General features: G+C 42.7%; 1 non-coding gene across 1 annotated transcript; it reads right to left on the bottom strand.

The window, feature by feature from the left end:
* Positions 1-217: 217 nt before the first annotated feature.
* Positions 218-307, bottom strand: TRNAY-GUA (transfer RNA tyrosine (anticodon GUA)). The gene is given in 2 exon segments: positions 218-253; positions 271-307. It is a non-coding gene; the product is annotated as a tRNA-Tyr (tRNA).
* Between the last annotated feature and the right edge of the window lie 8,179 nt (positions 308-8,486).

Here is an 8,486-nt window from a genome sequence, read left to right on the forward strand (position 1 = left end):
GACCCACAAGGATCACTGAGTCCAACTCCTGAATGAATGGTTCATAGAGAAGTGACACTGGTCACAGCACCACAGCTGTAACAACCATCTGAATCAGAGAAAGAAAATAGACTAAATTTCTCACAGGGTATAGAGTGGTTGGAAGGGGATGTTCTACAAAGGTGTAAACTCTGGAAAAAAGTGAAAGACAAAACTGAAAACAAACCTCAAAAATCTTTCCTTTGAGCCGGAGTTGAACCAGCGACCTAAGGATTACTCTACAGAGACAGGCTACAGTCCTCCGCTCTACCAGCTGAGCTATCAAAGGAAGGTAAAGAAATGCCAAGAATGAGTCAAGACTGCATCAACAATAAATAGCCTTAGGCTTTAATGGGTCTCCATATGTATTGCTTTTCACAACAGCAAAACAGTATCCAAAAAAAGGCACAAAGCTAACTCTCCTGCAAAATTGGATTTTGGTTACAAAACTGCCAGTTTCCTTTGCCAAATAGTTCACAGCTCTTGTAAGACTGTTGGCGGTGGTAGCGTTAAGGTTGGAGTTCTTCTCATGACCCATATGAAATATGTCTACAGCTTGACAAAGAAATTTGCCCACTCTTTGGTGACCTTGCCACATTTCCTAAGTTGAACCAGGAATAGAGGGAGACCTCCCCTCCACACTATTCTCCACAACAGTTCTCCAGCCAAATCAAATAATAAAATAGCAAATGAAACAGTTAACACCTCCCTGGCAGCCTCCATAGTGAATGCAGAGGAACAGAAAAGAAGGACAGAAAGAAATAACCACTGTGGTTTCAATTCAAATCCAACCAACTCCCTCAGTGCATCTAAGACCCCTCAAACACAGATGAAGTTGCATTGCAACCAGTGGCCTCCCCAGCCCCTGGGCCTGGAAGGCTGAACCCTCTGTGAATCATCTGAGTGCTGCAGCTCACAGCTGTGGCAATTGAAAGCAAACTAAACTCTTCTGAATTATAGTGATTCACCAGCGTTTGTCTGTCTGAGCAGCAGGGTGGGGCACAAAGCTGTGAGCAGACACCCTGTTTGCCGAAACCATGCCATCCTACTTGTGATGGGAGTGTGTGCAGCAGCGTTACCTCAGTGCCCTACAGCATATCCATCCTTAACCCATGCTAACCTCCACCTCTTGCTTGTGACTCAGCCCCAAACACAGGGCTGTTGCAGAAAGCACATAGCCAGCAGGTTGGGGGAAGTGATTATTCCTACATATTCAGTGCTTATGAGCTTGAATTGGGAACGCTGTGGCCCACCTTGGCTCCTCAGTATAAAGCAGGCATGGACATCATGGAGTGAGTCCAGTGGAGGGGCACCAAGATGGTGAGGGGGCTGGAGCACAGGGTGGAGGAGGGAAGGCACAGAGAGCTGGGCCCATTCAGCCTGCAGAAGAGATGGATGAAGGGAGATCATCCTGCAGCCTGCACCTCCCAAATGGGAGAGTATAGGGAAGGCAGGGCCAGGCTCTGCTTGGAGGCACGCAGGGAGAGGTGATAGGCACAAGCTGCCACCAGAGAAATCTTGTTGAGATACAAAGGGAGAAAAATACCATGAAAGTAAAAATTTTTACCATTGCAAAATCTTTGCAGAGGATGGAATTTCCAAAGCTTGACTGACACAGCCTTGAGTAACGTGACCTAATTTTAAAGTCTACCCTGTCTGGAGCAAGAGGTCGGACCAGCTGCTCTTCAGAGGTCTTTAGCAAATGAACACAACAGCGATGTCCATGTCAGGAGGTTGATTCCACAGAGCAGATGGACTCACAGCAAAAACTATCACCAAGTACATCTCCGTTTGGAAAATACAGCTCTTTATCCTAACAACCAAACACGCACACACATTGTATTTATTTTCATACTAACAGACTTCTTAATGCTCCTTCACTGCTAAAACCAACACACACCTCAAAACAAATGCAGTAGGATGTCTTCCTGGGAATATAGGAAGGTCAGGAAATATTTGACTTATCTACAAGGTACTATTGCAGTTTCTCAGAGGCTTAATCCTGGTGTGTCATGACAGTCACTCACCCATCAGCAACGTATCAGCTGATGCTGTAAAGAAAAGCATATGGTAGAGAGAAAGAGAAAAGAGAACTGCTGTTTGCCTGAAGGGGCAACATCTGCACACTCTGGGGTCAGATGGCCTAGGTGGACCCATATGCAAGAATGTGGGGTTAATTTTGCACTGGAGAAAGAATGGCACAACAGACAACAAGGACCCAAGCTCCTAAATCAGGGCAGATAGCATAGCCCCAGGGATCTTTTCCAGTTTGCAATCCCCACAGCATTTTCAAGGGGTGCTTCAGGCTCCTTTCAAGCCAATTTAAACCCATTGTCATGAGTCTGCCTTATCTGAGTTACCTTTCACAGACCCCTAAAAAATAATCCACTAGTTCTCACACACACATTCAAGGACCCCAGACCTGAAAATTAATGCTCTACCCAGTTTAAGACTTTGGCACTGACATCTAATCCAAGGTAACAAACACAGACATTTTAGGGCTAGTATCACCATCTCTTAGCTGTCAGAAGTTGTTACTGGTGAAGATAACCCTAAACAATTTGCACTCTCCTGTTAGAAATCAGTAGTGGTTGAAGTCAAGATAAAAATCCAAATGATCAGATAAAAAGTAGATGCTGTTACTATCTATGCATGAACAAATGGGATGCAGAAACCACAGTGTTGCCTTGACAATAAAAAGCATTGGAGATGTCTTTTTGTGCAACTTGCTAGCAGTGATATATGGGTGATTTGTGAAAGATATTCTAAACTACAAATGTACCCTCCAGGGCAGGTTTTCAAAGTAGATATTCCTAAAAAAATTAATTAATTTTTTCTTGATTTTTTTTTTAACCTCGTAAGCTTTGAATGCTTAACAGAATTAAAATTTGGCATGGAGTCCATGAAAGATCTCTGATTAATTCGATTCTTTTAACTGATTAAATGAAGATATCAAGCTTTGAGAGCCATGTGACTGGAGCCCTGAGCTATATTTATTTATAGCCCTTTCCTATATAAAGGGAACAGCTCACCTGTTTCATGTGGTGTAGAATAAGATGAAAGGAAAGGATGTAGCTTGAAAGCAGGATGGAGAACAGCCAGAGGTAAAGCTACTAATAGCTGGACTGTATAATTACACTTGGTAATGCTATGTGTTTTGTTAAGCTCAGATTAGCATATGATGGTCTCCAGTGTTTTGTATACTTACAGAGTGACTTTCTAAGGTGGCCTTAAATGGTTTAAAGGTTTTTAGTTTGGTTTCGGTTGGTTTTTTTTCCAAGTGAAAAGATTTTTAAAATATGATTTATTCTGAAGGACTTGCAGGAATTGTTTTCCCTTCTTTTGAGGTGGAAATACACACATATTCTGAATAGGAGCATAAGGCTGGACTCACAATAAATTTGTGAAATCTCTGCATTCACTTTATTCCTGTCTGGGTGTGTGTTACATGCCACGGGTTGACTACTGTGGTTTCTAAACCACCAGCTAGGGATGATCTCAGGGTACCTCAATTTGGCAGCTTTGTGCTGTTATTCCTACAAGAGAAGAGGAGGTTTCCTCAAAGACTACTACTCACAGCAACTTGAATTTAGAGTCTGAAGCATCAGAGAAACAATCATCTCCCTCTGATCTACCTGTTAAAATTCAAGATAGAAATCGCTTTGGGCCAGGGACTACCTTGGTACTTAAAGGCTGAATAGCAGCTGGCACAACAGACCCCCAGTCCTGTCTGATGCCCCCAGGCTCTGTTGTGATGTAAATAATATGTAGGACTTCTTGGGCCAGCTTCAGAGACAAGTCTAATAATGCCAGTGCGAATGAATGCCAAAGGGCAGGAAGGCGGGAATGAAGAAAGAAAAGAACTGGGACAGTACATGAAGGTTTTATATAAAGGAAGTTTGATTGCATCCCCACAGTGTGGACTGCATTTCAGAAACACAGAGTTTATAGGACATTGCTTACAGCTACCCGTTTTTGTTGTGCTCAGAGAATCCATTTAATACTTCTGATGCTGTTCTGTTACAGCAAGACATCCAGAGGGAAGTATCCTTTGGGTATTCAGCACCTGAGCTGTGTATGCTGAATTTTTCTACCTAACAACCTTATAGGTCTGGGGTTGTTCTTAAGAAAAAGAAAATACTCTCTTATCAGACAGATTTTTAATTCCATTTTCTTCCTATGTATGGCCAGTTCCATAAGCAATTAACACACAAAAGCTGAAGTCCCAGGGCAGTCCCCAGATAACAGATCCAGATTGCACAACCCAGTAGGGATGATACAAGTGCCTGAGAGCTCATGCCATCAGCAGGCATGGAAAGAAGTACCCTCCATGTAGTTATCGAACTATTCTTCAACACTAAATGTTCACCCACGTTAAGTCAAGTTACAAAATGCAGCGAGCAGCATTCCTGTCCTCTCTCCCACAAAGAGTTCCAAGTCTTGCCCATCTCCTGGTGAAAGACAAGACTAATAATGAGTGAACTTTTCTTTGATGACGATCAGCCCAGAAAGTTTTGATTTTTGGGTGGCAATTAACCACAGCTGGGACATGACATTACACAGATACAATGTACTAGCTCCTAGCTGCTGCAAATTGTAAATCAGAGAGCCTCACCCCTATGTAGGTTAGCTTAGTTTCCATCCAACAAGTACCACGGTGCCCTTTTTGTTTGTTTGTTTGTTTGTTTAAGCAGTTTTTCCCTCTGTGTGTCCTCACTGCTTTGCCATAACAGTTGTAAATGCTGTGGCCTCACCGGAAGCTTCAGTGGCAGCAAAACCCTGCATCACCTGAGGGAGGGCAGTAGTGCAGAGTACAAAAGTGGCACTATTTGGGACACAGCAGAGCTCCCCCACGTCCTGTGACTGCTTCCCTTCAGGTGGCAGTGCTTCCATCCAGGCACTTCCCTTCCCCTGCTCATCAGGCCTCTCCAAGTATAAAAGCCCTAATGAAAATGAAACATGCCTGTCATACACAATGAGGAAAGGCTCAACTGCTGGCAAAAAAAATAGTGTGAAATTACAGTATCAGTGTGAGAGGGAGAGATATGAGCCCTCAGTCCCCAGGAGAGAATTTGAAAGTGCATAATTTTCTCCATTCATAAGTGGCATTTAAGGGGCAGATTTTGGAAGCTGAGAGGAAAACCCAGAAGAAAAAGAGCACTTACAAGTGGAGTGAATATTTCTGTCCTAAATATTTGGGACCGTTTTTTGATACGCAGGCTTGGTTTAGCACTGGGAGATGTCCATGCACAGCCCTGATGAACTGGTGTGGTTCCTAATGTGTTTTTCTACCCATAGCTAATGCTTTATCTAGCCTTTCTGAAGACTCAACACCAAATACTTTAGGGGTTACAAAAAAACCAAAACAAAACAAAAACAAGCAAAAAAAAAAAGGACTAGGATACAACTCTTTGGCTGTTTTTTCTCTTTACGGAAGAATTTAGCAGTTCTGGGTAAGGAGAAAACTTGCTTGTGTCAAGTTGTGGTAGGGGATATGTGCTTCTCACACTCATGAGAATATAATTTATTTTTAAAGAGCACTTTAATATAGCATAACAATATTACCACACATCTTGCTTAAGCAAAGAATTTTTCCAATCTATATTCAGTGCCAGATAGAGTGACCATAAAATGAGTTACTGTACCTTAAATTTCTGGCTTGGCTATAGTGATAGGAAGTTAATTAGACAAACTCTGACCATGTCTTCTTGATCTAAATCCGCATTACTTGGATATATAAGAATTACCAGCTGCATAAGAGCTCATGTTTTTGGAGGGAGCTGGACTTAAAGGATTAATAACAGGTAAAGGAGTGGAGAAAGATGGCCACTGTGGGGCCCAAACCAGTGAAGCAGCAGCACTTAAGCTCTTTTCCAGCTAAACTTTAACACCTCACAGTGCAGCCAGAATATGTTAGATGCATGTCTGAGGCATGATTGCTGGCTCAGACCGCATGTAAAACTAAGCTCTAAACACAGTTTGACTTTTTCAAGTTATTCTTAATTTTGGAGAACAGCGAATTGCAGCCAACTGCACACACTGATCTGAGGGAGCAGACCATACATAGCCCATGAGGTTACTGACCTCCTTGACCCTGGCAAATTCTGCTGGGCCATAGCAGACCTGGACCTACTGGGATTCAGCAGTCCAGGCAGCAGCAGTTTCAAAACTGGGCTTCACCTCAGCTATCAGAAGCAAAACCTTTGGTCAGTGTTTTCTGATGCCTCTTCTGCAAGGATCAGAGTTTCTGAGAAATTATTCTTGAGAGCTACCATGATCTTAAAAAAAAAAAATCTGTTGTGTTCCTACTTCCTTGTCAGGAGTTGGGTTACAAACTATGCCCAGATAATATATCTTTTCTGGTATTCCTACCTTTACATAGTCAGAGCCAAACATTCCAGATATCACTAAGCATCAAACAAGGAGTAGGGTTAATATTTAATTTCAAAGGATCAAAACATCCTTTCTGAAAGGGATGAGCAAACTTCAAAAAGTAAGAGCAAACACCTAAAGTAATGGTTACATCCCTACAAGCTGTATAATCTTTCCCTTTTCTTAGGTTAGGCTTGGATACAGCACTGAGAAAGGGACTGGGCCAAGGGATCTTACTGCTACTACTTTGTGGATGTTGTTTGTATTGCCACAGGACTCTGGGACCCCAAATGGGGATGAGGGTCCCATTGAACTAGGCACTATAAAAACAAACACCACACAAACTGTTCTCTGCTCCTGGGAGCTAATATTTGGCCATTTCTCTGCAGCATCTGGGGATAGAGCAGGGCACAAGGAAGTGTATTAGGGTATACAGCATGGACTGCAAGTAATCTTATTTCTGTAACCCTTGTCCTTTCTTACCCTACTGCTTCTCTTCTGTTTTTTAATCTGTTTTACTATCTCAGTTTAAATTTAATTTGTGAGCTTCTTGGGCAAAACTCTTTGTGTCTTTTCATTTGTTATGTTTATTATGGGTTTTTTCCCCTTTTTCATGGTTTTGAGACACAAAAATAATATGTATTATTGAAAACATGAAAGAAAACTTCCTTCCCTCCCTAACTAAATAAATGGATATGATCTATTTAAATGTGCCTCTCTGAAGTGTTATGATTTTGTACCTCTATAGAGCCTAATGTAAGCCTGTGGAACAATGAGCAACACAACTGGTATGGCAATACAAATAAAGAAATCTGGTCTACTTGTATATACACACCAAGTACTTCTCCAGATGATATGCAGACAAAGGAGGTAGAGCAGCAAAATAATTCCTACTGGTTAAATATGAAAAAAAGCTGCTGGTATACTGAATTGTAATCAATAAATTTGCAGGACCCCACAAAGATAAAGCAATGTGACAGAGTCAAGGGAATACAATCTCAGCATTTCCAGGACCTGGAAAGAAATGTGGATGTTTTCCTACCTCTATGGCCATTCCTTCCAGGCCAGCCTCATGCCTGCAGCATCTTCTTCCCCTGCCTACAGCCACAGCAGCTTCAGTAGTACCAAGGGACTATTTCTTGGGAAAGGGAGGCGTTGGGACATTGTCAGTTTTTAACATTCCCTAAAGAAGAGATTGCCGGGCCAGAAGAGGCCGTGAGGCGATAGCTACAGCAGCGCAGTAGGCCCAACAGCTCTGCCACCATCCTTACATAACTCCTGCATGCCCTAGAAGAGGAAAAGAAAGAGGTGTTTGTTAAAAGCTTGTTTAAAAGGCTGTGCTGAAGAGCTGTAAACAATAGGGTGTGTTAGTTTACACGGGCAGAGTAAGGAAGAGGATACAGACAGTTTAATGGTGCAATTCACTCCTGCCTCCCCTCCAGGCCACACGTATCCCCCGACTGCCATCTCTAAATACACCTGGCTTGCAAACCTCAAATTTACTCTGTCCAAGGCAGCAGAGTGTGTGATAGAATCTCCAAAGGGACCAAGGCTTCCCTCAGACTTCGTTCTGCTTCTTCTCACAAGCAGCAGAGAAAGGTTTGGAGCAGTGCACACCTTGTGAACACGGCCTGTCCTGGTCCGAGACCCACACGGCGGCCGGCGGAGCAGAGAGTCGGGGGAGCCCCTTCACAGTTCCACAGTCAAGGCTGGGAACTATTTGGATTAGATGAGGAATTTCAAGTGGAAACCATCAGAATGTGTGTGAGCGCCTGTGCGAAGCTGAGCTATGTTTAAAGAAAACAAATGGCTTCTTAGAGTACCTCTGCAAGGTCCCATTCTAAAAGGGGGTATAAGTAACTCTCATTTTTCCTGCCACTGCAAATTCAAATGGGATTATGGGGTGGGAGGAAGTCCTGAAAGCAGAGAATCAGGAAAAACCCACGACAGCAACTGTATGAATAAATTGGCAAGATACGCTCTAAATAGCTCTGATGCTGAACAAAAATAAAACAAACAAAAAAAAATCGTATTGCAGCCATTTTAAGATTTGTGCTTCCTTCTGCACCCCTGCCACTAAGCAGACTTCTTTAACA

Source organism: Molothrus aeneus, chromosome 1 (genome assembly GCF_037042795.1).
Source record: "Molothrus aeneus isolate 106 chromosome 1, BPBGC_Maene_1.0, whole genome shotgun sequence".
Classification (NCBI taxonomy): domain Eukaryota; kingdom Metazoa; phylum Chordata; class Aves; order Passeriformes; family Icteridae; genus Molothrus; species Molothrus aeneus.